The sequence below is a fragment of the Sciurus carolinensis genome, chromosome 9 (assembly GCF_902686445.1).
Source record: "Sciurus carolinensis chromosome 9, mSciCar1.2, whole genome shotgun sequence".
In the NCBI taxonomy this organism is placed as follows: domain Eukaryota; kingdom Metazoa; phylum Chordata; class Mammalia; order Rodentia; family Sciuridae; genus Sciurus; species Sciurus carolinensis.
In genome coordinates this window covers 84331207-84357160 of record NC_062221.1, presented here as the reverse complement: position 1 = coordinate 84357160, position 25954 = coordinate 84331207, and the positions used below count along the sequence as shown (strand labels likewise).

The window sequence follows — 25954 nt, the reverse complement described above, 5'->3', positions numbered from 1 at the left end:
GCCCACGAAGATGGCTTGGTGGGCTGGCTAATGGCTATGTCTGCCTCCAAATAAAGGACAGCCAATATTCCCACTGTGCCTCACATCTTCTTTCAATTGCTGGATCCTCAAGCCTTATTTCCTGGGTCAGAGCCCCCACTTGACATGTTTTATTTCGGATTGTAATTAGTTGCTTCTCTATATGAAAAAAACCTATGGTTATTGCTCTTTTCTGACGGGACCTGTAGGCTACCAGCTATGTCAATGGGCAAGTGTCAGTATGAGCAGAAGCTCCCATTGATATTTTGCCCAGATTCCCTTTTCTGGCAAGTGTACCCAAACCCCAGCTGCTGTGAGTGCTGGCTGCTATTGTTCATGAATGTACTCTTCTCCAAAGTCTTGCCTGTTCCCCAAAATGCCTGGGAAGCTATGCCATCCCACCTGGGGGTGGCCCATGGCCAACAGCTGCTTGATTTAAAGACACAAAAAAACCCTCACTGCAAGAGTGAGCAGAACTGTGATGCCATTCAGACCCAAGGACTCCCTGCTCTGTTAGAAACCAGACTTCAGCCCAGCCCATCTTTGCTAGTCTTCTTTCCCTTTCTCTGCACTACTTCCTCGGTTCTTTACAGCTTTATTTTAAAAGGTCATTCTCAGAGGCTAAATTGTATGGCATGGTAATCCGCCCCCTCCCCCTCCACCGATCTGCTTCTAGGGACCTGGAACTAAGAGTGTGTTTACAGAGGTAATGGAGGAAATCTGTTAATCGGGTGATATGGTTCAATGGAGGTTGTGAACTTCAATTACAGTTCCTACAGTTAGGCTAGGGATGGTGAGAATGAACGATGAAATAACTGAACATCCTTGAGGAATGAACAGTTACCGGAAGGTTTTAAGTTCTAAATTGAGGAGAAATAGAGACTTACTAAAATCAAGAAGGTCAGGAGAGGCTAGATTTCAAGGCAAAAAAGATAATACTGTGCATCTTGCTTATTGAATGGTGCCCCAAGAGTTTTCAGGGGCGCCCAGGTGGTGATTAGAAATCTAAGTCTGAGATAAGACTGAAATACCAACTGTGAGATTACTCAAAGGCAGCTTTCTCAGACTTGAATTGTACATAATTTTTTTTTTTTTTTTTTTGCAGAGGTGGTAGGTGGGGAGGCTAGTGCCAGTAGTTTAGTGGTGCTGTGAACAGGGTTTCGATTTACGGGGAGTAAAATCAGGAAAGAAAGAGGGGGTCAACATAGAAATGCATTGTTGATTAGATCACCATTACCAGTGACTACCTCAGTCCATGGGATTTTCTGAGGAACACTTGGAAATGTGTTTCAGGACCAATCAGCAAGGGCGGAGAGTATTTATCCATCCTTCCCAGTGTCTCACAGACCTCACCTCTGTATTTTTGGGTTATGCATGCATGTGTTGGGGAGTGTTGAAAGAAACCCTGTGGTTCTTTCCCTGTGCTGTGGTCTGGAGGCAAGGTGCCTCAGCTGCATCTGCAGTAAGCTGGTTGGAGACTTCTCAGAACTTGCTGCTACTGTGTGACCTACGAGGTGGCCAGATGGATTGAAGTAGACAACAGGTGTCCATAGAGGATATCCACATGACCCCTATTTGGATGCGTAGGTTAAGGGATAGCCACAGGGTAGCGAAAAGACTTGATCCCAAGTCAGATATGGTATGGCTCTTTGCCACATAGAAATGCATATCCGTGAGCTTGGCAAGTCAGTCCTAATTTACTGGTGAGGAAACTGAAGCTGAGGGTGCATAGGAGCTGACTTCTCACCATACCTTTTGCATGGTTGTACTGACCTCTCTCCAGACCCCAGCTAAGTCCTCCTCCACTTACAAAGCACTATGCAACTGTCCACGAGAGACAATGATCGCTTCACATAGGAGGCATCCCTTTCTCTTCTGAGTGTCCCTTGTTCTACTGTGAGTTTAGCACATACCATGGCATACATTTACTTCTACTGGATGGAACCGTGTGGGACACAGGTCAATTTCCATCTTTGTGCCTACAGTACTAGCACGTCATCAATAAAACTCTTATAATTATGCCTTGGAAAAGACTTAATACAAAGAAAGAGGTTAAGGGAAAAGAGAAATAAAGGAGGCTAAAGGAATGGCCACAAAAAGCACACTCTGTATGCTTATGACCATGACTCTTGTCATCAGGAGCAGAACAAATCCATGGTCCTATCTTGTCCCTTAAAAAAAGTTTCTTCACTTTCACATTCTCAGGTTTTCCTTTTGCCATTTTGTGGATTCCTTTCCCTTTTAAATGTTCTTGAAATTCATTGCTCCCCTAATTTAAAAAATAGGATAAGAATGTTGTTGGGGGATGTGCTGTAATTAGATATATTTTGCTTCTCAAAGGTTCATGTGCTAGAAGCTTGGTCCCCCATGTAACACAGTGAAAGGTGGTGGGACCTTTAAACAATGGGGCCCAGCAAAAGGAAACTGGGTAATGACTGTCCTCGTGAAGGGTTGAATGCAGGTCTCCTGGAATTGGTTAAGTTTTGTGGGACTTGATTAATTTCTATGAAAGAAGGTTGTTATGAAAGCCTGCCCCACCTCGAGGTCTCTTGCTTTCTCTCTTGCCCTGTGATCTCGTCTGTACATTCCTCTGGCTGTTCCTGCGGGCACTCCTGTGATGTGATGCTATCGCCATGTTGTAGACATAGCCTGAAGGTCCTTACCAGAAACTGAATGGATGGGGATGTCTGATTTTGAACTTTCAGCCTTCAAAACTGTGAGATCCATAAATTTCTTTTCTTTTAAATATCCCATTCCCAGACATTTGTTACTGTAACACAAAATGGACTAAGAGGCTTGGGAAGTTGTTAGGGATGGGGAAGAGTTCGCACTGGCCCCAGATGCCTGAGGGCTGAACCTGGCTATACCTGTAGCTCCTTTCTCCACATCTCTTAAAACTTCCCCAAAGTAAGACAAGCTGGGAAGCAGCAGAAGGTAAGGAGAAGGTGATAGAATGGGAACAGGTATTTGTGTATTTATGGTAGTGCTAGGCATTTTACTTCGTCAGGATGTTAGGATTAAAGCAACTATTTGTATCCAATAACAACCTGAATCTCTACAGGTGAGGAAACAGCTTCTAGATTATAATACTATCAGTCATCTAATAAGTTTTGAAGCTGGAATTCAAAACCAGGGCAAACTCCAGAGCCTCTGCTCCACTTGCCCCCTGTTGAAACATCTCGGGTATGGACAGGAAGGCTTAGGTGTCTCCACGCTAAAAGGAGACTGCCACTCTGAGCTGGGGAACCTCCTACCTACTTGTCCAAATACAAAAGCTGCTGTGCCTACCAAGCAAGATGCCAGGCTCTGTGCCAAAACATTTTTTTTTTTTTTTAGCTTTTCAGAAGAGCAAGTGCCTTTATTTTCCCAGATGGGTTGAAAATGGTGCTTTTGTACTCAGTTAAGCCTTTTATCAGAGTCTCTTGCTCTGTGGAATTAGATTAATTCAAGGTAGCTCATCAAGTGTGTGCCAGCGATGCATTCCCTGCCCTCAAAAGAGCCCTGGGTCCAGAACTGAGCCCTGGAGGTTGCGTGAACACATTGTGCATACTGATTGAGCATGCTCTGTGGCAATGGAGACAAGGACATTGGCAAATGGAGAGAAGTCAGATATGACCGAGAGACAGCCTCCTGCTAATAGAATGAAGTAACAGTTTCCTAGAGCTTAAGCATGTGCCTGGGAACCAGGTCAGTTTCCTTCTCAGAGCTGTTAACCTCTCCTTTGCCACTTGACTTGTTTTCAGTTGATCTTGTCTGCCAGTGAGTGCCCCCTGCAGAGGCCGCAGGGCTGAGGAAAGTGCTCCGTCCTGACTGTTGCCCACCTTGCGTGGGGTCCCAGTCAAGTCTTTTAACTTCTGCTGTGGTTTTCTTGTCATGTGTGAGAGGATGAGGCTGCTGACAACTCCAAGAGGCTTCTACTTGGATTCTAGGTGAGCTCTTAAATAAATTCAGATGATTTATCTTAGACTCGATGCTTCCTCTTGTGGACTTTCCTCAGGATAGTAAAGTTCTACCAGGCTCTATGGGTGACATGTTTTAGATAAGTAATTAAGTCAATTAGGACTTATTAACCTCTGTTTTGTATTAAATCCCCTTTATTAGAAAATAATGCAGAATTTGAAGCTTAACTGATATTTGGCCCAGATCAGAGAAAGACTGATCTTCCGAGAATGCTAAGAGCTGATCTACATAAGCTTTGTGAAGAAATGAATCCTGACACTTCTCCAAAACCTTTGGAAAGTACCTCGGTTGGCAATTGGATTTTCTTGGTATTTTAAAAGGGCATATGATAAGCATAAGTGGAAGTATGTGTGGTGGTTTTCTTAAGGTTGTTTGTTTTGAAACTAGAATGCTGTACCTTACATTTTCCTTTCTCTTGATTTCAAATATCTACCTGTTCCTTAAATTTACCTCTGTTCACAAGCCTGATCTCCAAGCCTGGTTTGCATGTGGTTGATGTTTATTTGAGTAATCTGAGGTAGCAGAAAAGGAATATATTTAATCATCTAACCTTTACAATAAGAACATTTGAAATGTCAGCATTTTATTTCAGGAACAGGTGAGCTATTGCATTATTAGGCTTTTATTTATTTATTTACACCCTGTATCTTTCTGAAAGGGAATTTGAAACAGCTTTAAAGAGCTTATAATAAAGGGTGGGGAAAAAAACAGTAAATACTCTGACCAGTAAAGTCAACAGAGTTACTGTGCTGAAATATAAACTTGTGTCTAACGTTGCTAGAAACAGGGCCAGGCAAAGAACAACTTTTACAACCTTTAATATAGGTCCCTTTGGTTCCAAACTTGGATCTCTCATGTCCAACGGTGTACGAGGGATGTTGATTTGATCCAATCTTAAGGTTTAATACTTAAGAACTTGTTATGTATTAGGTGTTGGACAACTATGTAGGTATAAAGATCTTCTTGTGAAGTCTAGCAGATATGATTAAATATTAAACCTGTCTTATAACCATTTTTGCTTTTTTGTATAATTTATGGAAATAAAAACGGCTCCTAAATTTGTTTAGAATCCTTCCTTGGCTCTCCAGCCTGAGACCTGAAAGACAGATAGTAATCAAATGGGTTGAGAGCAAAAGCAGTGGTTATTTGGAGGTTGTAGAAAGCCTGTGCTCCAGGGGTATGAGCAGGACAGAGGACATTGTGTGGACAGGCAGTGGTGCCTAGGCACTGATACAGCCTTTTATCAAAGTAAATGCTGGCTTATGTAGGCAGATTTATTTCTTGAAATATCAGCCCTTTCTTTTGAAATCACTGTATTTAGTAAATTGAATACTTTAAGCCATATTTTGTTTTCAAATAAAACTTGACAACCCTATGTCAGTTCCCCAAGACATTTGGTCTAACACCCTCAACCAATGTGGCAGGAGAGACATGAGGATAGTGCAGATTTAGAGCTGAAGCATGACTTAGAGACAGGATTTTCTCCTGAGACTAAGGGAAGGTCTTCTAAGCACATAAACCATGGCTACCCTAGACAGTTACTTGGATTGAACAATATGCTAGGGCACCTGGTGCCTGGGGTAAGTGGAAATGGAAATCCAGTCCTGACACCAAATCATGTAGCTGTGTGTGGGGTGAGATCTGCCTAGAAGAAAGGGACCCTTTTTTATAGGAAGACACTGTGGTTATTGTCAGTACACATTCTTCCAGTGGTCTAGTTTATCTAAGGATAGAATTTAATGCATCTGTGGAAATGTATGCAGAGTGCAATTTTCTGAGACATTCAGTGAGGTGTTTGTTTAATGGGTAGATCTTTTCTCCATTACCTTCTAGTGGAGGGCTCTAAAGTGCCAGCTGTTGCTAATGGCAGATCTATATACCTGAGAAATTAATCTGGCAAGTGAAAGGGTGAGTAACAGTGAGGGAAGAAGGGACTATCCCAATGTCTCAATCATCAGCAGGTACTTCATTATTTTACATAATAGTACACAGGTTTACCAACAGACTCCTGATAAATCTGGAGCAATATCTTTTTTTCAGACTTCACAATAAAGCAAAACAGAAATGAGCCTAATCAAAGGACTTTTTATCACCAATGGCCATAGGAAAAAATTCTAACAAAAAGTTCTATTTTGACTAACATGGTCTTGTAAATATACCTACCAAGATGAATAAATTGCAAATGTATCCAAGCTTTCAGGGTAAACTGACCTGCTCTATGGAGTTCTTTATAATTGACCAATTGTGTTAGCCACTGTGCTGAAAACAAAGATCTTACTTAATGTTCAGTCTACTTTCTGAAAACAGGCAATTATACAAATTATTTTCCCCCAATATCTTTATAACATACCAATTCATGTTCATTGCAGAAAAGTTGGAAAATAAAAAAATCACACGTTAGGCTATCCCTATCGTGTAAAGAAACAATACTAACATTTATGTCGTTAAATATTTTCTCCCATATTTATTTCGAGTTACTAAATTTTAAACTGAGCTGTGCATTGTGTTGGCCCTTCTTCCAGCCTCCCTCAGGCCAGCTGGTACTCTTGCCCCAAGTCACGTGAGAAGTTTAGTTATGCCTCCAGATTTCTAGAATTTCGGAAAGACTCATATTTGTTTTTGTCAACATTATGTCTCATTTCTTTCATCCCGTAGATACTTCCTTATCTCCACTTGGCAAACAGCTGTTCTCATTCTCCCAAACACATGCAATGTCACTTACAAGGTAGCTTTAAGTACTTTGACCACCGACGACCTTCTTGCTATGCTCTTTCTCTGTTCCTCTCCTCTTCTTGCCTTTCCACACTGCAAATTCTGGCTTTTTTTTTTTTTTTTTTATTCAGTGTCTTAGTGTCTCAGTGTTTTTTTATTCAGTATCTTTATAAGATGGTTGAATAGGGGGATTCAGAGCAGAAGGGCCTGAATGGGAAGAAAGCAAAGTGCCTCCATGATAATTGTTGAAGTGGTTAGTAAAATACCTTTTTTTTTTTTTTCTTGTTCCCACCACCTCATACTTAAAAAAAGATTATGCTGCATTCACATTGAAGCTCTAGCCTACTTAACTATATTACTGAGACTGGATTTAAGCTACCATGGCCTTTTACAGTCATCATATTTGTAGTAGTTATGTTTCTGAGTAGATTATCAGTGAGGGCACTCGGTGATCTATTCACTAAGTGGTTTGTCTCAGTCTGAATTCTGCCACACATACTATGGCAGCCATGAAAATACTTGGGCCTCCTGCTGGGGGGATCATAACTAACTGGCAGCCATCTCATTTGCACTGAGGTCGTGGTTCCCATGACTGCTCTCAGTCAATCACTGAGCACCACTGGGGGCAATAACACACACTTGCCCTTTGCTGCAAAATGTGACTCCTCATGTAAGGTGACTTTGAAATAAGGCCTCCCTTTAGTCTGACTGACACTTTCTTGGAATCCCCAATCTTCCCATCTGATCCAACTTACTTCTCTCTTTCTCCTTTACAAAGTAAGACCTTAATCATCGTCTGAAGTTTCTCCATCTTCTCCATTTGCCTCCCCTGTTCCCTCATGGGTGTTCCCCCAATAAATCTCTTACAATAAGTCATCTACTTCTCAGAAGAAAACCAAATAATACATTTAGCAAGCAACCACATATAGCTACAAAACCTGTTTTGCAACCTTGGTGATGAACTAGAACTCTTAAGAATCTGTTAAGTACTTGAAATTCTTTGCACTTACTAGAAGCAAACCCTGAAATATGCTAGTGCTAACTACCCTTGTGGGTATGGGCTTCTATTATATTCCTGTTCATGCAAGAACAGACTTGTTTGTACATTCCACCAGTGAAAAAAATATTTTGAGCATCTCTTCTGCTACTTAGGAAATCCTACAGTACTGATAGAGTTAATTATCACTGAAGCACTTTTAGTTGCTGCTTCAAAAGCACAACCTCCTGGCGTGCATGTTCTGAACAAGGTTCTTCAAATACTAACCATTCTTGGGAAGTAGATTAAAACGAGAGCATGCACATGTGGCGTGTTCCGTTCTTAAGTATTTTAAGTTATAGTGTAATGTGAACTTGACCCATGTCAGTGAACAGCATCATATATAATGACTGTACAATGGTCTATTTGCATGAATGTCAATTTCACAAGATTGGGTGTTTTGGGTTCCTAATTTTAAACTGTCATTACCCTCCACTAGAGGGTAATGTTAAGTAAAGTCTGATTTAGTAAAGTATTTGTGTATAGTTTGTACATTGTTCAACTTTTCATAGAATATTTTCTAAAAGTAGAATGATTGGGTTAAAAAGCACAGCCAATTTAAAGACTTTTGATATTTGTTGCTAAGACATCTAGGGAATTGGTTTCAATTTATACTCCATTACTGTATGAGTAAGCTTTTTTCTTTTTTCCTTGTTTTCTGCATATGAAATTAAATGTCAAATTCAAATGTACAATCCAAAGAACAATAAATGAACCACCTTTGACTCTCCCAAGGTTATGAAATAGAAGTTAGAATCCTCTTGAGTCTGCCCCTTTTGACTTCCTTCCCTATGTCTTTCTCCCCATAGGCCTAAAGTCATTATGGTTCTTCACCTTCTCCGATCTGGTTTTTCTTTCAGGAAGTTGGTAGAATCTTCTAGACTTTAGTCTAGAATTTAGAGTTAAACATTTCCTGGAGTTTCTTTATAGTTTTGGTAGTTTAATGAAAGTGTGTATCTGTATATAATATTCCTAAAACAATATTCAGATTTAAAAAATGTGGATGACAAATGCAAAATGAGTTGTGTGAAGGGGTTCTGGTTAGTACTGTTCACAAGATTTCCAGAACAAATGAACTTGATAGTCTCTAGATCTCAGACTTCTATGTTCTGGAAGTTTACAAGCCTTCTGGGTTATTTAGAAGGAGAGGCCATGAGTGAACTCTAGGAAATCTGAGACTTGCCATGGTTTGTGAATTTGAAAAGACTGTAGTACAAACCAGGTATGAATCACATGATTGGTAGAAGGAGAGTGAACTGCTATTTCTTGCTTCTAAGCTTGTGATCACCTTGTTCCGGCTCTCAGAAGTAAGTCAAAGCAGAACATGTTAGTGGGATGAAATAAATGTGCATAACTGATTTAGGTAGCAGGACCTAGAAGAAAAAGTAGAGAATTTATCAGCCAGTTGTCAAGATCTAGCTTCGTGTTTGGGCCAGACCTCTCCAGGGCACTCATCCAGGTGTTTAAAAATGATTCTAACAGCCTGCAGTATATCTGTCTAGCCTCATATTGCCCCAGTCTGGTCTATTTCCAGCTAGCACTTTGGGATGTCTGTTCACTATCCTGAAAATCCATTCACCTCTCTCCCACCTGTAACTCCTGTTTCCTATATTATGTCTGTCTCTTGGTTTATACTTCCATTTCGGTAGAGTGCATTTTCCCATAGTTTCTTGTAAAGGGAAGGATGGGTTATTTTTTGAGAGTGTACATCTGAAAATGTCATTCTGGCCTCATAAGGTTTGAGAGTTTGGCTATAATTCTAGGTTACAGGTAATTTTCTGTACGTTATTGCATTTTCGTTTTGCTTGTAGGTCATCCTGTTGTGAAGTCTAAAACCAATTATAATTCTTGATCCTTTCTGATCTGCCTTTTTCTTCCTGAAAGTTGGTAGAATCTTTTCCCCTTGTCTTCTGAAATTTCAAAATCAAGTATCTTTGAGTATTTTTGCCCACTGCTTCTACTTAGTATGTTCTATTTTTCTCTTTCAGTTATAGCAATTTACTTCCTATTCTAGAAATTTTTCTATGATTTTGCCTTGTTTTCTGCTCTTCCTCTTTTCTGTCCCTGCCCCATCCCTGTCTTTCTGGAGTTGCCATCAGCTTTTTCTTACCTCTTTCTTCCATTCTGCTTCTGTGTCTTTTTACTCTGCTTAGGAGACTCTCTCTGCTTTACCTTTTACCCTTTCTAATGGCTTCACTTTCGTTCTTATATTTTCAATTCCAAGAGGTCTCTTCTGCTTTTTTTTTTTTTAATAGTATCTTGTTCCTTTTTATAGATGCAGCATTTTCTTATCTGAGAATGTTAGTAAGTTTTGTTTCATTTGATTTTATTTGTTGATTCCCTGTCCCTGCCCCATTGTTTACTTCAAGATGTCTTTTCATAGAGGAGGTTATTTTGATTTGAAATCTGTCTCCTGTGATAGCTTTCTGTGGGGTCTGGGAGTGTCTACACCCTGTTAAGAATCTGGGGATCTAAAAGGCCCATGGAGGCTGAGAGCTTAGAGTGTGGACCTGTAGGATAGTCGAGCTCCCTATAGGGTGACATAGCAACAGAGAGGCATGGGCCTCTGTATTCAGTATTAGAATATTGTACTGAACTTAATCCTCCCCCACCCCATCTCCAACCTATGCTTGAATCAACACAGACCTTTTTTTTTTTTTTTTTTTAACTTTCTCTGGGAAACAAGCTTCCAAATTCCAAATTTCTTCCCGAGAAAGAAAGCACAATTGCTCAGCCAAGTGAAGTGGAGAAGGGAATCTGGGAAATTCAACTACTTCTTAAATAGTTTAATAGAGACTAATTCCATTTAAAATTAAAAAAAATAAATAAATAAAAAAACAACTTTGAGAGCTGTCAAGCCTCACCCCCTCCTTCCCCTTGGCCCCATATTTGGGCAAGTTGATAAGAAAGCCAGTGTACTCCTTTTCTTGGCACTGAAGAAAGTTCAAACCAGATGGAGGTGAATTCTTCTCTAGTCCTACCTCCTCGTACACCAGGACCAGTCACTCCCACTGTTTGTCAGGACACTTCTGCCAATTCCAGACCAGCATGGGTGTTATCCTGCCCTGCCCAGGAGGTTTCACTAAGTAATGTACTTTTTTCTTACCCTGACTGTGTACATGGCATTATCAGTCAGGACATCCCACCCCTTAATTGGGAAGGGGTCCATCCCACCTGTATTGGATGGTTACAGGAAATATCTTTCTCATGAGTCTGTCTTGTCTTGGTTTCCCTTTCATCCCAATTCTGAAAGGGGTTACTGCACTTTGTGAGCACTCTGGTATAAATTAGTTGACTCTCATATTTTTTCCAGTACTAACAAGAGATTTGTTTTCTTGGATCTATTAAGTCAATTACTACTTCCTCTATACCATTTTTCTCTAACTTCCAAAATTTTACTGATTATTGTTTTTTGCCTGTTTTTCTGCTTTGCGTCTTTTTCTTTTTTAAAATCGCTTTCCTAAACTTGTATTGAATTAAGGAGATAAGAAAAAAATTAGAGGCATGTGTTCAAGCGGTTTTTTTATCCCAGAAGTCTACTGTGGACTCAATGCTTCCCACCTTGTCCAGAATGGGTGTTGTCATTTCCTTTTTGCTAAATATCTGAAATGCATACCTTGTTTAGTTTTAATTGCTCTGACATCTCAGGTGAATCATATTGTTGGATTCTGATCCAATCCAGTGTTCATCTTACTAAAAGCCTAATGTACCATTTCGTGATTTGTGGCAGAATATTAAATTCAGCCATTTGGTTCACTTGAAATTTGCTTCCTATTTTTAGTAGCATTCCATTGTAATGCAGATGGGAAGCCTTCTACAAAAGTTCTATAAACAAGCTGAAATGAAAATGAATTTTTACCTTTTTCTACTCCACTTGTGTGAGGGAAATTGTAAGATGATCAATTCATGGGTATCTGTTTAAAATATTTTTTCCTTCTTGGTATAGAAATTTGAACTATCTTGAACAAATTTAGCAATAATTTACAATGGCTTGGCTAAAAATGTCAGACTTACATTAAGAATTCAAAAATGTAGTTGTTTGAAAACAATGATTTTTATCAATTAGTAATCCTACTTTGTTTTCATGGTTAATTTATAGATTGGTGGAAATTATTTTTATTTATTTGGTACTAGGGATTGAATATCAGGATGCTCTACCGGTGAGTGACATCCCCAGTCCTTTTTATTTTTTATTTTGAGACAGGGTTTCACTAAAGTTTCTGAGGGGTTCTCTAAGTTGCTGAGGTTGGTCTCGAACTTATGATCCTCCCACTTCAGCCTCTAGAGTTACTGAGATTACAGTTGTGCGCCACCACATGGGGCTATAGATTGGTGAAAATTACTTATTAACAGTATAATTAAAAAGTTATTCTCATAATAAAAAGCACTTGGGTGAAAACAACTCTATAATAATTAACCGAGTTCTAGTCTCAGCTCTTAAGACACAGTGGACCAGATTAGATTATATATGTCTCAAATTATCTGTGTATGAGTATGTGAGCCTTTAAATAGAAACAAGTACATAATACTTCTGCTGTTCTGTACTTTATGTAGTTCTGAAGATTAAACCATAATGGTCCATTTAGGTCTCCCTTATACATTTATTGCTTTTTGTGGAAATAGTATAAATAGAGAAGTATGCTACCTAAATCAGCACAGAACAAAAGTCCATCGGGTGACCACCTGATTTGCCAAGCAACAGCACATTACCAGGATTTCATAAGGCTCCTTCAGGTCCTTTTCAAGTCATTTCCATCTCTATCTCCCTCAAAGGAAACAACTTCCTACTTTCTCCATTAATCCCCTCCCTTGCTTTTCTGTTGCTAAGTGTGCATCCTTAAATGTTAAGGCTGAGTTTTGCCTGTTTTTAGAATATGGGTAATTCAAATCTTGCAGTATGAATTGTTTTGTGTCTGATCTGACTTAATTCTTTTTTGTCCCATTTATTCTATTCTGCCCCCAAATTTCCTTCTTTATAGACCTTATGGCAAATTTATCATTTTTTCCCTCTTATTTATCATTTTTGCCCTCTAATCCTTTAGAAGTTACCTGTTTTTTCACAGTTCTTTGACTGTTTAGCCACAGAATTATTAGATATATTGTTGGTTCTAAAAAGCTTACATTGGTATTTTATCATCTTCATGGATGACGAAAGAACCTTAGACACTTTTTAGACACCAACTTCTTCAGAACCTTCCAAACCTTTAAGGACATTATCATATCCTTAATATTCAAAATGAATGTCAATATGCTTAGTTTGTATTTGAGATGTCTAGATTTTAAACCTTATCATTATCGTTAGTCTACTAATTTAGATTTTTCCTATATTTGCTTTTTATTTTTTTTTACCTCTCTTTATTTTTTCCTAAATTTGAGCTTCTACCTGGTATCTTTTCCCTTCTGCCTAAGAAACATGCTGTTAATATTGCTTTTAATGCAGATCTACTGGTCACAGATTTTTTTGTATCTGAAAATTGCTTTCTACTTCATTCTTGAAATATATTTTGACTGTAATAGTAGTTTGGGAGTTATAATTTGGTAATTGTAATTTGGGTTTGAAGTTATTTTTCTAGTACCATGAAGGTATTATTCTTTTGACTTCTATTACCTGTGTTTAAAAGACACCGATTTGCCTAATATTTGCTTTTGAAGGTGACCTGTCCTTTTTCTTTTCTTCTGATTGCTTTAAAACTGTTTCTTTCATTTTTAACATTTTACTATGGAGTACCTGGTAATTTTCTCTTTATCCTATTTGAGGTTTGCTGGGCTTCTTGAATATGTGATTTAATGTCTTTCAGTTATAGAAATTTCTAGCCTGTTATTTCTTTGAATAATTGTTACATTCTCATTTTCCTCTTCCTAGTATTTTATGTGAAATTATCCTAGGCTATCTTACTTTGTCCTGTTTCTTTCCTTCCTTTCTAATGTTTGGGATAGTTCTTACCAATATTTATACAGCTGGTTCTTGTTAACTGACTTGTCAGATATTAAATCAATCTATTCAATTATTGCCAATTTTAGTTATTATTCCTCAGTTCTTATAGTTTGTTTACTTCTTTATGGTACACAGCTTTAAATGGAAGAACCTAGGCTTTGAATCCAATAGTCTATTTCTGATCTTGACTAATAAGGTAAAGTGAGAACATGAAAAATGTAGGTTATTGTTTATACCAATTCTTCTGGGCTTAACTTTGTTCCTAGCTTCCCTGGATGTATTGGTCCAAAAGTCAAAATCAATAATAAAATTATTTAATTTGGTAGTTTGTTTTTTTTTATTTGTGGGCAAATCGGTGAATAGTCACCAGGCCAGTTTAGAGAAATTGAGTTGATAAAAGATGCTGCAGCTAAAGTGCATTTAGATTTTGTGAACTATTTTTGGAAATGGTAAATGTTGGAATTACACAGGGGGATGGCAGTTAGGAGTGGTATTTTTTCCTTTGTCCAAAGATTTATACATGTAAAAACATATTATCTGTCTCTCTGTCTCTCGAGTAATGTATCAACTCATTGTGCATATCAGAATTGGGAGGAGGGAGAGGTGTGGGTTAAGAGTGGGATCTCTAAAACTCTTTTGTGCTGAGGACAGCAAGTATGATGAAATTACATCTTAGAATTGAGATTTTTTTGCTTGATTCATATGTGGAATTTGTTTATTGTTTCTTTTCACAATGACTGCTCAGCCTGCTTCATCATGAACAGTTGGCTCAGTAACCAGAGTGTTTGATTAGCTGAGTTAGGAAGCAAAACGCCACATACCGTAGAGGAAATTTACCCTGGAATAAATGTAGATCATTTAGTCAAATTGCTATATTCTCAGCATGTTAAGGCTTCCCCAGGAGAAAATGCCATGGGAGTTTTCATAGAAGCACAAGTAAACAGAACTTCTAGGGAAGCAGAAGAGTGTGACCTAACATGATTGAGGATCAGTCAACATGACCTTGTGTTGGGGGAAGGGAACCAGAGTGAGGCATGAAACTGATTCTATAAAAATATATTTGAGTCAGAACTCTTGGTTGAAAGTGACAGAAATCAGATTCAAACCAGCTTAATTACAGCCAGCAAGAACAGGGAAAGGAACCAGTTACTATCTTTGGCTTCACTACGTTGCATATCAGTATAAATTCACACTTCTAGAGCTGGAGAGAGGGCCAAAATATTTTTAGCTATCTAAACATACTTTGAAGACTCTGAACTTTAAGGGGGGTGGGAAATGTATTGGCATATGATGCTAGAAACAGTCATGGCACTAATTCCACCTCACTGGATTCAGAGGCATTTTTTTTTAATGCCACTGCTGCCCTTGTACCATCAGCCTACTTTTGATCTCTGCTTTTGGGCTTAGTAACTCCTGCCATGCACGTGCTCTCCCATGTTGCTAGGGAAGAGGGACATGGGGACTCTTTCATTCTTCCTGTATCAGTCATGCCTGGGTTAGATGTTTATTAATTATCTATTGCTGCATAACTTATTAAAACTCAGCTTAAAACAACTAACATTTGTTGTTTCACACAATTCTTAAGGGAATCTGGGAATCTGGGAAGAGTTTAGCTGGGTGATTTTGACTCAGTCTCATATGGGGTTTCAGTTAAGGTATTGACCAAGGTCATAGTTATTTGAAGGGTCTGGAGAATCTGCTTCCATATATACCAATATTGTACAACATTGGTAGGATGCTTTAGTTCTTTGCTATGTAGGTCTCTCTGCAGGGTTATTCAGGGCAAAGGATCTGCTCTCTCCAAAAGCAAGTGTAAAAAGTGAAAGAAAAGAAAATAAAAGCCACAGTATCTTTTATAACCCAATCTTGGAAGTGACATTTCTGCTGTATTTTCTATTGGTAACACAGACCAACCCTGATACAATGTGGAAGAGAGGTTCAAATGATCACTGAGGGCCATTCTAGAGGTGGGCTACCAGAGGCACTGGCCATGAAGTTTGTAGTTAATGAGTCAGCCTATGCAGTCAGATTTAATTTCAAGTTTGACAGCCTGGTAAGTACAGATTATCAGTGAATACTAGGAAGCATTGAAAGCCTTCCCTTCTACTGTACTGGGGCTTCTTTGCCTTAGAAAGACTGTAAGAACTAAAAATATTGGTTTGGTTATGTGTGTTCATACATGTGCATGTTTGACCCACTTATCTCTGTTCTGCTTCGTGGCTCAGAAGAATGTTCTTTCTAGTGAGGTATAGATTGCTGAGTAAAGCTGCAGAATCCTTTAAAAATGCACATTGCTATTCTTTATAGACCAAGACTGCAGTTGGAAAGGTACAATGAAAGGGAAACTGAACTGGCAGAGTTAGGTGGAGTCACACTGTAGGCAAGTGATTGTAGACCCCATGGTAGGTCTAATCATAGATCCAAAGGCATTACAGTATTCAGGGCTCAAGATATGGTCAGGTAAGCAGAAACTAATGGCTCCAGCTAGTCAATGAATCTTTATAAATTAAATAGGTGAGCCAAGGTTTAAGATCTGTTTTATTTTTATTTTTTATATTTAAACATTTATATATTTACTCATTTATTTTAGTACTGGGATTGAATACAGGAGTGCTGTACTACTGAGTACATCCCCAGCCCTTTTTATCTCACTAGATTTCCATGATGGCCTTGAACCTGCCATCCTCCTGTTTTGGCACCTCAAGTTGCTGGGATTACAGGTGTGTACAACATACCCAGATAGTTTTACTTCTTTATATAAAACATTCATTCTCCATGTTTCATCAGTGTTGTATAAGGGCCAAGCCAAAAAACTAGATAGGAATAAATTTATGAATATCCCCAGGACTGTCTTTGAATCCTTTAAAAATAGCCTAGAATGTGGTATTATTTTTGATCATCTATTTGGAAGTATAGGGCAAACAAATAGCTGCCCCTTGGCTCTCCTATTATGATAGTTTTTATTTTAAAAATACAAAGGGATAACTTGTGGATACTGGAAGTTGCCAAGGATAGACCTTGTTTTTATATGTTTGGATAAAAACATGTTAACTATGGACCACAGGGACTAGTGAGTTAATTAACTGACAAGGAAAATATCCACGTCTAGTCTTTGCAATAGGGATTTAATTCAGGGAAGTGGGTGATAGAAGAGCTTGGAGATCAAATTGAAGATGGTGAAGAGGCCAGGCAACTTGCAAAAGTCACTTCCAATCCAAAAGGAAGGGATGTTACTGGATTCCAGGGGTAAGGTCACCTCACTGAAGCTGGAACCCTGGTAGGTCTTCTGTCAAGAGCTTTAGTCATGGAAAAGGAGCTGGTGCCAGAAAAACTGCCCAACATATCATTAGTTAATCAGGTGGTGATTCGCACTGCAATTGCTCTTCCATATGTTGTCTCCTCATTGGAGCAAATTAATACAGTGACTAAGGCAGATCCAAATACTGAAGGATGCCTGTGGCAAATTCTAATGGGAGAATTTCAATAAAAGCTCCTAGTACTCAGAGACTTTTCTCCCTTTAACAAATGACTATTCTTTTTTTTTTAAATTGGTTCTTTATGTTATACATGATAGTACAACCCATTTTGATAAATTATACAAGCATGATAGTGACTATTCTTTTTAGCAAATATATCTGAGTAAACTGGGTAGCACAAAGTTTATAAAGATGCTTGAGTTTTAAATTCTATGATCAGAGATCCAGGATCCACACCAAAGCTGAATGTGTCTGGCAGCATTTCATCAAGACTCTAAGGAGCAAGTAAGTCCTCATGAGCAGCTTGCTTATATGCCCACGGAGCCTACCACACTGCTGTTCCATCCTCTGTGCTTATGGCCTCCTGGAGAGTCCCTTCAAGAAACTGTTGAGTACAAGGATGGCTTTTCAAAATAATAACTGCCACCAACTCTAAGTAGATGTTATGGTTTGGTTGTGAGGTGTTTCCCAGAAGCTCATGTGTGAAACAATGCAAGAAGTTTTGGAGGAGAAATGATTGGGTTGTGAGAGCCTTAAGCCAATCAGTGTGGCTGGAGGAAGTGGTTCATTGGGGGCGTGGCTATGGGCTATATATTTTGTATCTGGAGAGTGGAGTCTTTCTCTCTGTGCTTTCTGATTATTATGTAAGCTGCTTCCCTCTGCCACACTCTTCTGCCATGGTAATTAGACTCACCTTGAGACCCAAAGAATGAAGCTGGCTATCTATGGATGGAGATCTCTGAAACCATGGGCTCTTAAATAAATTTTTCCTCCTCTATAATTGTTCTGGTTAGGTCCTATAGTCACAGCAATGAAAAATCTGAATAAAACATCTTCACACAGCCCTTTTCTCTTCAAAGCAGAAAACACTGCAATCATATTTGCTCAATCCATCAACTCCAAGACATGTCCACATCTCTGATATGGCACCACAAGCTACTTCTTTGTTGAATTATATCTAATTGCTCCCAATTATGAAAGGGAACTGCATTCCTTTCTCCTACTTTCTCTGGGCCATACCTTTACTGGAACTATCATCTGCAGACTTTCTGAGTGCTGTGGTACACCATCCTGTTACTCACCCAAATCAGCTGGGAAGGAAGGTCCTTGGTCAAAACAAAATTAATTTAATGGACTAATTCAGATGTAATTCACTGTTTTAATTTCCCCATTAATGAAGCAGTTAGTCTCACGAATTAATGGAATAGCCTCCAAACTCAGCCCTGTGATCTCACAGGGCATCTTCTTGCACGTGTTGACTTAGCCAGTTTGACTAGTTAAGTTCTGAACCAGCATTCAAAATAAGGCATGTTTCTCCATAGTTGGAAGACACAGACCTAGGAACCAAGGAGTGAGAGTGACTGATGTGTTCAGTGATTCCAACTAATTAACCTACACTCAAAATGTTTACTTACTGTATGTATCTTCTAGTGTCATTCATCTCTCACTAGTTACCCAAGGAGAAATGCTTTCATTATGGACTACAGTGTGGCTCTTTGAAGTGGAAGATAAAATTGGTCATTTAGGCTCTTTGGGCCTGGGGACAAATGGCATAAAGTGGAAGATTGTGCTGGCTGAGGTTCCTGACCCTGACTAGTGATGAGAGATGCAGTTACTGCTGTTCAACTGGACCTAGGAGGAGTGTAATAGGAACATAGTGCCTCCCTTTCTTTATCTAATGTGCTCAGTGGGACGGTTAATGGAAGACTTACTGTCCTTCTATGGGCAAAGCTACAAAGAACTGAAGAAGCTCAAGCATCAAAGCTCAGGTCATCCCCTTAGGGAAATGACTGAGGAACTGGCAAAAGGGAAGGGGATTGCAGAATGGGTAATAAAAAAAAGGAAGATACATACACACACACAACAGCTCTGGCTTGGGCATAAATGGCAGAAAAGAAAAAAAAATTTTTTCTTATTTTACCACAACTTAGAACAAACTGTCATCTTTTCTCTTCATATTATATATAAAGTCTGCTGGATGGGTACAGTTTGCTTTCTGGCAGGTTAAGGCTGAATCGGAGTGGGGACGGATATCTGCTAGAGCAGTACTACTCCATGGGGAGGGGTGTCTGCGGGTGTCAATGCGTGAGCCATTTATGACTGCTTCATGAGAGAACTACAGAAAGAGTATTTAAAATTACTGTCAAATGGATATTAAAATTTCTATAATTATATATAATAAACAATTGAGGCTTTCGTTTTATGTTCTTTTCTAGTTTCTTTTTCTAGCAATTCATTTTTATTGCATTTTCACAATAAATTTGTCTGTGACATCTTAGAAACAAAATTTTACCACCCTTTCACTACAGACGATTGGAGGACACTGATCTCGATGAGCAGTGACTTTGTGAAATGTTTTCACCCCTGGATCCAGCAGATGTGTGTAATGTGTTCACCTCCCCTTGGGAGCATGCCAGCCATTTTTCAGAGTGTTTGGGGGTGGTGGTGGAGGCCTCTGGCTGTATGGGGTGTGCATGTGTGTTGGGCAGCCCATGTATGAAAATAGACTAACAAGTTGACTATGTGGCTTATGTCCTTGCTGCCCTCTTCCTCCTGCAGTCACTGGATGTCATAGCCATGGCTTTTCCCTAGGGTAGAGGCACATAAACAAACCTTAGTCTTCCCAGGAAATTTGGAAAGTAGAACAAAGACCCACTCAGGCAGAAGTTGATTGGAGATGAGCATGAGAGAATCCAGGAAGTTTCTAGTGTTCTGCTACTGACTTTCCTAAACCTGCCGGTGCCTCTACTCTTTTGACACTTGGTTGTTTTTCCTTTAGTTCTGGAGTTCCCCAGTGTCCTTTTAATAAATTCCCTTCTTAAGTCCTAAACCTGTTTGTTGCTTGTCACTGAATTCACCTTGAATGATAAGAAAGTATCTTGCAATTTTAAAAGCACTTGATAAATATCACCAAATTACTTTTCAGAAGGTTAAATCAGTGTATGCCATTACCCATGATATAAGTGACTATCTCCAAGTATCTTTTCTGAAACTGAATATGAAATGTTTATATATGTATATAAGTGTATGTGTAATCTGAAAATCTAGATGCTTCAAAGTCCAACTATTTTAGCACCAATATTCCCCAAGTAGAAAGTTCCAAATCATGATGAAACAGTTTTGTGCACAGAATTATTAGAAATATTGTATAAATTTACATTTGAGCTCTGTGTAGAAGGTATATAAAACATAAATTAATTCCATGTTTAGACGTGGATTCCATCCCCAAGATTTTTTTTGTTGTGGTTGTTTTTTGTTTTTGTTTTTGGTACTGGGAATTGAACCGAAGGTTGCTTTACCACTGAGCTATATCCCTAGTTCTTTTAATTTTTTATTTTGAGACAGGCTTTCCCAAAGTTTCTGAAGGTCTAAGTTGCTGAGGCTGGCCTCAAACTTGGAATCTGTCTACCTCAGCCTCCTGAGTCACTGGGATTACAGATGGGTACAATATATCTTATATTTCACTGCTTAATTGTTGTAGATCTTATGCAATTTTTTTTTGAAAAAAGGTGACACTTTTATGCAAAACTTTTTTTTAAAAACAGATTGTGCCAATATTACTTAAAAATCAATTATTACTAAACTGTCTTTGGTGCAAGATTAGGATGCATGGAATTACTTGTAAACATACATTAAAATTGGATAGTCCAAATCAACAAACATCATTTCTTTGTGAAAGTTTAGAGAATATTTTTCTGGTCTAAAACAAACCACATTAGTTGTTGATTTGTGCATTGTAGTTAATATTACACTCAAGAATATTTACTACAGTGTTGTGAAATATGGACTTATCGATGACATTTTGTGTCTGAAGATCCTGCCCTGCTCTCATGGGTTCCCCTATCCACTGCCATCCTCAGTACCACTCATGTGTTTACCATTGGTACTGCATGTTCTAGACCAACCAGGCAACTTTCAGAAACGCACTGGCAATGCACCAGCATGCGAATTCTAGGCTGATGGTGTAGAAGAGCCATGCGCATCCTTATGCCACTGGTAAATACCCTGGTGCTCTGTTTACTCAAGTGGTGTGACACACATAGTTATATGCAATGATTACCAATTGTTGGACTGAAAAACCAGGTGTGACGATTATGTGGTGGGTGATGGTTATATGGTGAAATATGGTATTATGTATACATAAATATTCCAGAGTCTGAAAAGGAAAAATCCTGAATTCGAAAACACTGTGGGAACCAAGCATTTTCATAGAGATACTCAACCTATAGGTATCTCTATATACCTTTGACATTCTTCCAGGTTGAAAATTGGGCCTTTTTAAATTTTCTTATCTTTGCGTATTATTGAAGGTGAGTTTTTTGGGGGGATAAAGTGTCAGAATATTTTTTATGTGCAAGTTATTGAAACCAAATTCAAATTGGGTTAAGCAAAAAGGATTTTTGTTAATATATATCAAATGAAGAGATATCAGAGTGTTTTACAGAACTGAATTTTAAAATATGGGAACCAAGTCATGAGGACTTGTATGCGGTTTTTCATCATCGTTCCTTCTTAGCTTTATGCCCACTCCTCATCAATTGAGTTTTTTAAATTAATTTTTATTCTTTTTAGATATACATGAAAGTAGAGTGTATTTGACATATTATACATTTGTGTAATATAACGTATTCTAATTATGATCCCATTGGCATCAGATCTGCTATTTTGCTACTACCATTATTCTCCCTCCCTCCCTCTTTCCAGGATTGTTAGCTCGGAACTTCTAGCCAGTAATTGGTCCAGATTGTCAGCTGGTGAACTTCCTCACCAACCATTGGTCCGTTGTTATTAACCCACGAAATTCCACTACTTAAGAATGGTTCCACCGCCATTCTCTCTCTTTCTCTTTCTCTCTCTCTTTCTCTCTCTCTCTCTCTCTCTCTCAGTCTCTCCTCCCCCCCTCCTCTCTCTCCTCTCTCTCTCTCTCTCCACTCTCATTTTTCTCTCTCTCACTGTGGGCAGACACTCTGCCTGTAGACTTAACAAAATCTCTTGCGTGCGTTTCCTTATCTGGAGTAGTTTCTGGGTGCTTTCAGATCCCATTCTTGTGGTTGTACATGATGTGGAGTTTCACTGGTTGTGTATTCATACACAAATACAGGAAAGTTATGTTCTATTCATTCTACTGTCTTTCCTATTCTTGTCTCCTATCCCTTCCCTTTATTCCCCTTTATCTAATCCAATGAACTTCTATTCTTCCCCTCCACCCCACATTGTTGCATGTTAGTGTCTGCATATCAGAAAACATTTCACCTTTGTTTTTTTGGGATTGGCTTATTTCACTAGAATGATATGCTTTGGATCCATCCATTTTACTGGCAAATGTCATAGTCATTCTTTTTTATGGCTGAGTAATATTCATTGTGTATGTATACGCAGTTGGTTTCATAGCTTAGCTATTTTAAATTGTACTATAAACATTGATGTGGCTGCTGATTTTAAATACTTTGTGTATATACTAAAGAGTGGGATAACTGGATCAAATGGTGGTTTATTCCAAATTTCCTGAAGAATCTCCATACTGCTTTCCACAGAGGTTGCACCAATTTGCAGTCCCACAAGCAATGTATGAGTGTACCTTTTTTGCAACATCCTTGCCAACATTTATTGTTATTGTATTCTTGATAATTGCCATTCTGACTGGAGTGAGATGAAATCTCAATGTAGTTTTAATTTCTCTACTGGCTGGAGATGTTGAACATTTTTTTCATATATTTGTTGAACATTTGTATTTCTTCTATAAAATGTCTGTTCAGTTCCTTTGCCCATTTATTGATTGGGTTGTTTGGTTTTCTTTTCTTTCTTTCTTTTTTTTTTTGGTGTTAAGTTTTTTGAGTTCTTTATACATCCTGGAAATCAGTGATCTGAGGTACAGGTGGCAAAGATATTTCTCCATTCCTTAGGATGTCTTCATGCTCTTGTTTCCTTTGCTGTGAAGAAGCTTTTTAGTTTGATATCATCCCATTTATTGATTCTTGATTTTACTTGTATTTCAGGAGTCCAGAGTAACCAAAGCAATCAGTGAGAAAAGTGAAGCAGGAGGCATCAAACTACCCGACCTTAAATTACACTACAGAGCTATGGTAACAATAACAGCATGGTATGGCACCAGAACAGACATGAAGACCAACGGAACAGAAATTCCATAAAATTATATGGAAATAAACCCACATAAATATAGCTATCTCATAAATATAGCTATCTCCTACTAGACAAAGGAACCATAAACATACATTGAAGAAAAGATAGCCTCTTCAACAGATGGTGCTGGGAAACCTGGAAATCCATATGAAGTAGAATGAAATTTAACCCCTTTCACCCTGCACAAAACTCAATTCAAAATGCATCAAGGACCTAGACATTGGACCAGAGACCCTGCACATACTAGAAGAAAATGTAGGCCCGACACTCCATCATGTTCATTGGGTTTTCTTTCAAGTTTTCTTTGTGTTGTAGGATTTCTACAGCAGAAAGACATTTTGTTTACTGCTCAGTAGTGATTTGGATTTTCCTAGAACACTTGCACCCCCCACCCCTGCTTTGGATCAGTTGCCATGATTATCCATGCCTGGATTATCAGCCTATCCGTGGTTGGAATGATAGGGCTGGACATTGTGATGATGGTGATTAATGCCTGCCTCTCCCTGCAAATGAAATGGAGGAGGGCCAGCCTGAAGTCAAGGTTCCTGGGCAGGCAGAAATGGCTCCTATATACTTAGTAGGAGCTCTAGATTTTTGAGCAGATGGATCAGACATGGAAATAAACATTTGAAAAAGACTGAGATGGCCATAGTATGTTCATAGAGTGATCATGTGATTTATCATCTAAATTGGGACACTTTTGAAAAGGAAGGAGGTGGTTATTAATCACTAATGGATGCATATTTCCCCTGGGAGAGCTCACCATGTGGAAGAGAGATTATTTGTAATTGTCGCACTAATCTCTTTACTGACGTAATAGAAGTCTAATTGTAGTTATGACTGCAAAACCATGTATAGTTTTACAATCACCCTCAACCAATTCCCAAGAGAAAATAACTTCTTAGAACCAAGGCCAAGACTCACAAAAGGGTCAAGATTCATAAAAAAATTAAATCTCCAGTGGAAGGAACCATCTGCTCCTTGATAGTTGGTTCTCAGGAAATAGCTTGGGGTGATGAATCACCATTTCACCTGTGTGCTTTCATAGTAGAGTGGTTAATAGAAAGCCTCAAAGTTATGAGCCTGACATAATTTAAAGTCTTTCCCATTGTGACCTTAAGCAAGTTACTTAACCTCTCCAAACCTATGTCTTTGCCTATAAAATGGAAATTATTATACTTCACAGGATCGTTCAGAATCAAGGTATATTTATATATAGTGTATTTACAGTGCATAGATTTACTGTTTGTGTAGAGCTCTGACAGCTTAGCTGCTATTACTATCAAAGAGGGTAATACAAGAGAAAAAAAGTAGTTTTTTTTAAAGTAGGTAGAATCTCCTAGCAAGCATTGTTTATACTGCTTCTTCCTTATTGATTCACTAATCTACTCTTTTGGTCAAATTCCTTCCCTTAGGCCCATTCTACTTCCAGGTTAGGGAGAAGTGGCTGAATATCTCCCAGGTGGTTCAAGAATGTCTTTGACCTTGTCAGTTGTTACTAGAGACTTCCAAGCCTTTTCAGGAAGAAAAGTCTGGCCACAGGAATCTAATTTTTTTTAAGTGAATATTCACATCAGTTTTATTCCTAATCTCTAAAAACTAGACAAGCCCAAATGAAATGTCCATTGGTGAATAGATGAACAAATTGCAGAATGTCCGAACTACCGAAGCTCCTTCTCAATAAGAAGGAATGGGCTATTGATACACAAACAACCATGGAAGAAGTGCAAATGTTTATACTAATGATAGAAGCTACAGGATTTGATCTCTTTCATAGAAAAGCAAAACCAGAGGGGCAAACTGGAGAAGAGGAAGTGATTAAGTACACAAGGCATTTTTGTGGAGAAACAGTCAATATCTTTTTAAGAATTAAATAATGCATAGTGTACATTTACAGAGTACACGATATACATATACAATGTATAATGATCAAATCAAGGTAATTGACATTTCCATCTCCTTAAATGTTTGTCATTTTTTTTTTCTGTTGGGAACTTTTGAGATCCTTTCTTCTGGTACTTTATAAAATATTGTTATTATAAATTATAGTAATTCCACTGTGTTATAGAATACTCAAACTTATTCTATTTAAATGTATTTTGATGCCTGTTGTCCAACCTTATTCTACTGTCTTTTCCTCTATCCTTCCTACCTCTAGTGACCATGAGTCTACTTTCTAATTTAATAAAATCAACATTTTTGTCTTGCACATGAATGAGAACAGATGGTATTTGTCTTTCTGTGCCTGGCTTATTTCACTTAACATTATGTTCACCATTCCATAAGTGTTTCCACAAATGATAATTTCATTCATTTTTATAGCTAAATAATATTCCATTGTGTTTGTGTGTGTACACATATATAAATACATCACATTTTCTTTATCCATTTATTCATTGATGAATATTTTGGTGATTTGGAATAGTTCTGCAATAAACATAGGAGTGCAGGTAAACTTGATACACTGATTTCATTTCCTTTGGATATATATTTACCCAGCAGTGGGTTAGCTGGGTCATATTGAAGCCAGAATTAAGGACAGGTAGTTAGTGTAGAAATAGAAAATCGGGTCAATTCAAGGAAATGAAGCCATGAAGCCATCTGCCTTTGGAAGTTGGAGACTGCCCCTGGAAGAATGGAATATCAAAGATCTCCGGAGCCCATTGATTACCAAAT

The 25954-nt window shown here is 38.4% G+C and overlaps 1 long non-coding RNA gene across 3 annotated transcripts in view; it reads left to right on the top strand.

Moving 5' to 3' along the window:
* Positions 1-25468, top strand: part of LOC124992332 (uncharacterized) — a 96146-nt gene extending 70678 nt beyond the window's left edge. For all 3 annotated transcript variants that reach the window (XR_007110102.1, XR_007110101.1, XR_007110100.1), the window contains one exon: positions 23134-25468. This is a non-coding gene — a long non-coding RNA (uncharacterized LOC124992332). The remainder of the gene's footprint in view (positions 1-23133) is intronic.
* Positions 25469-25954: the final 486 nt, after the last annotated feature.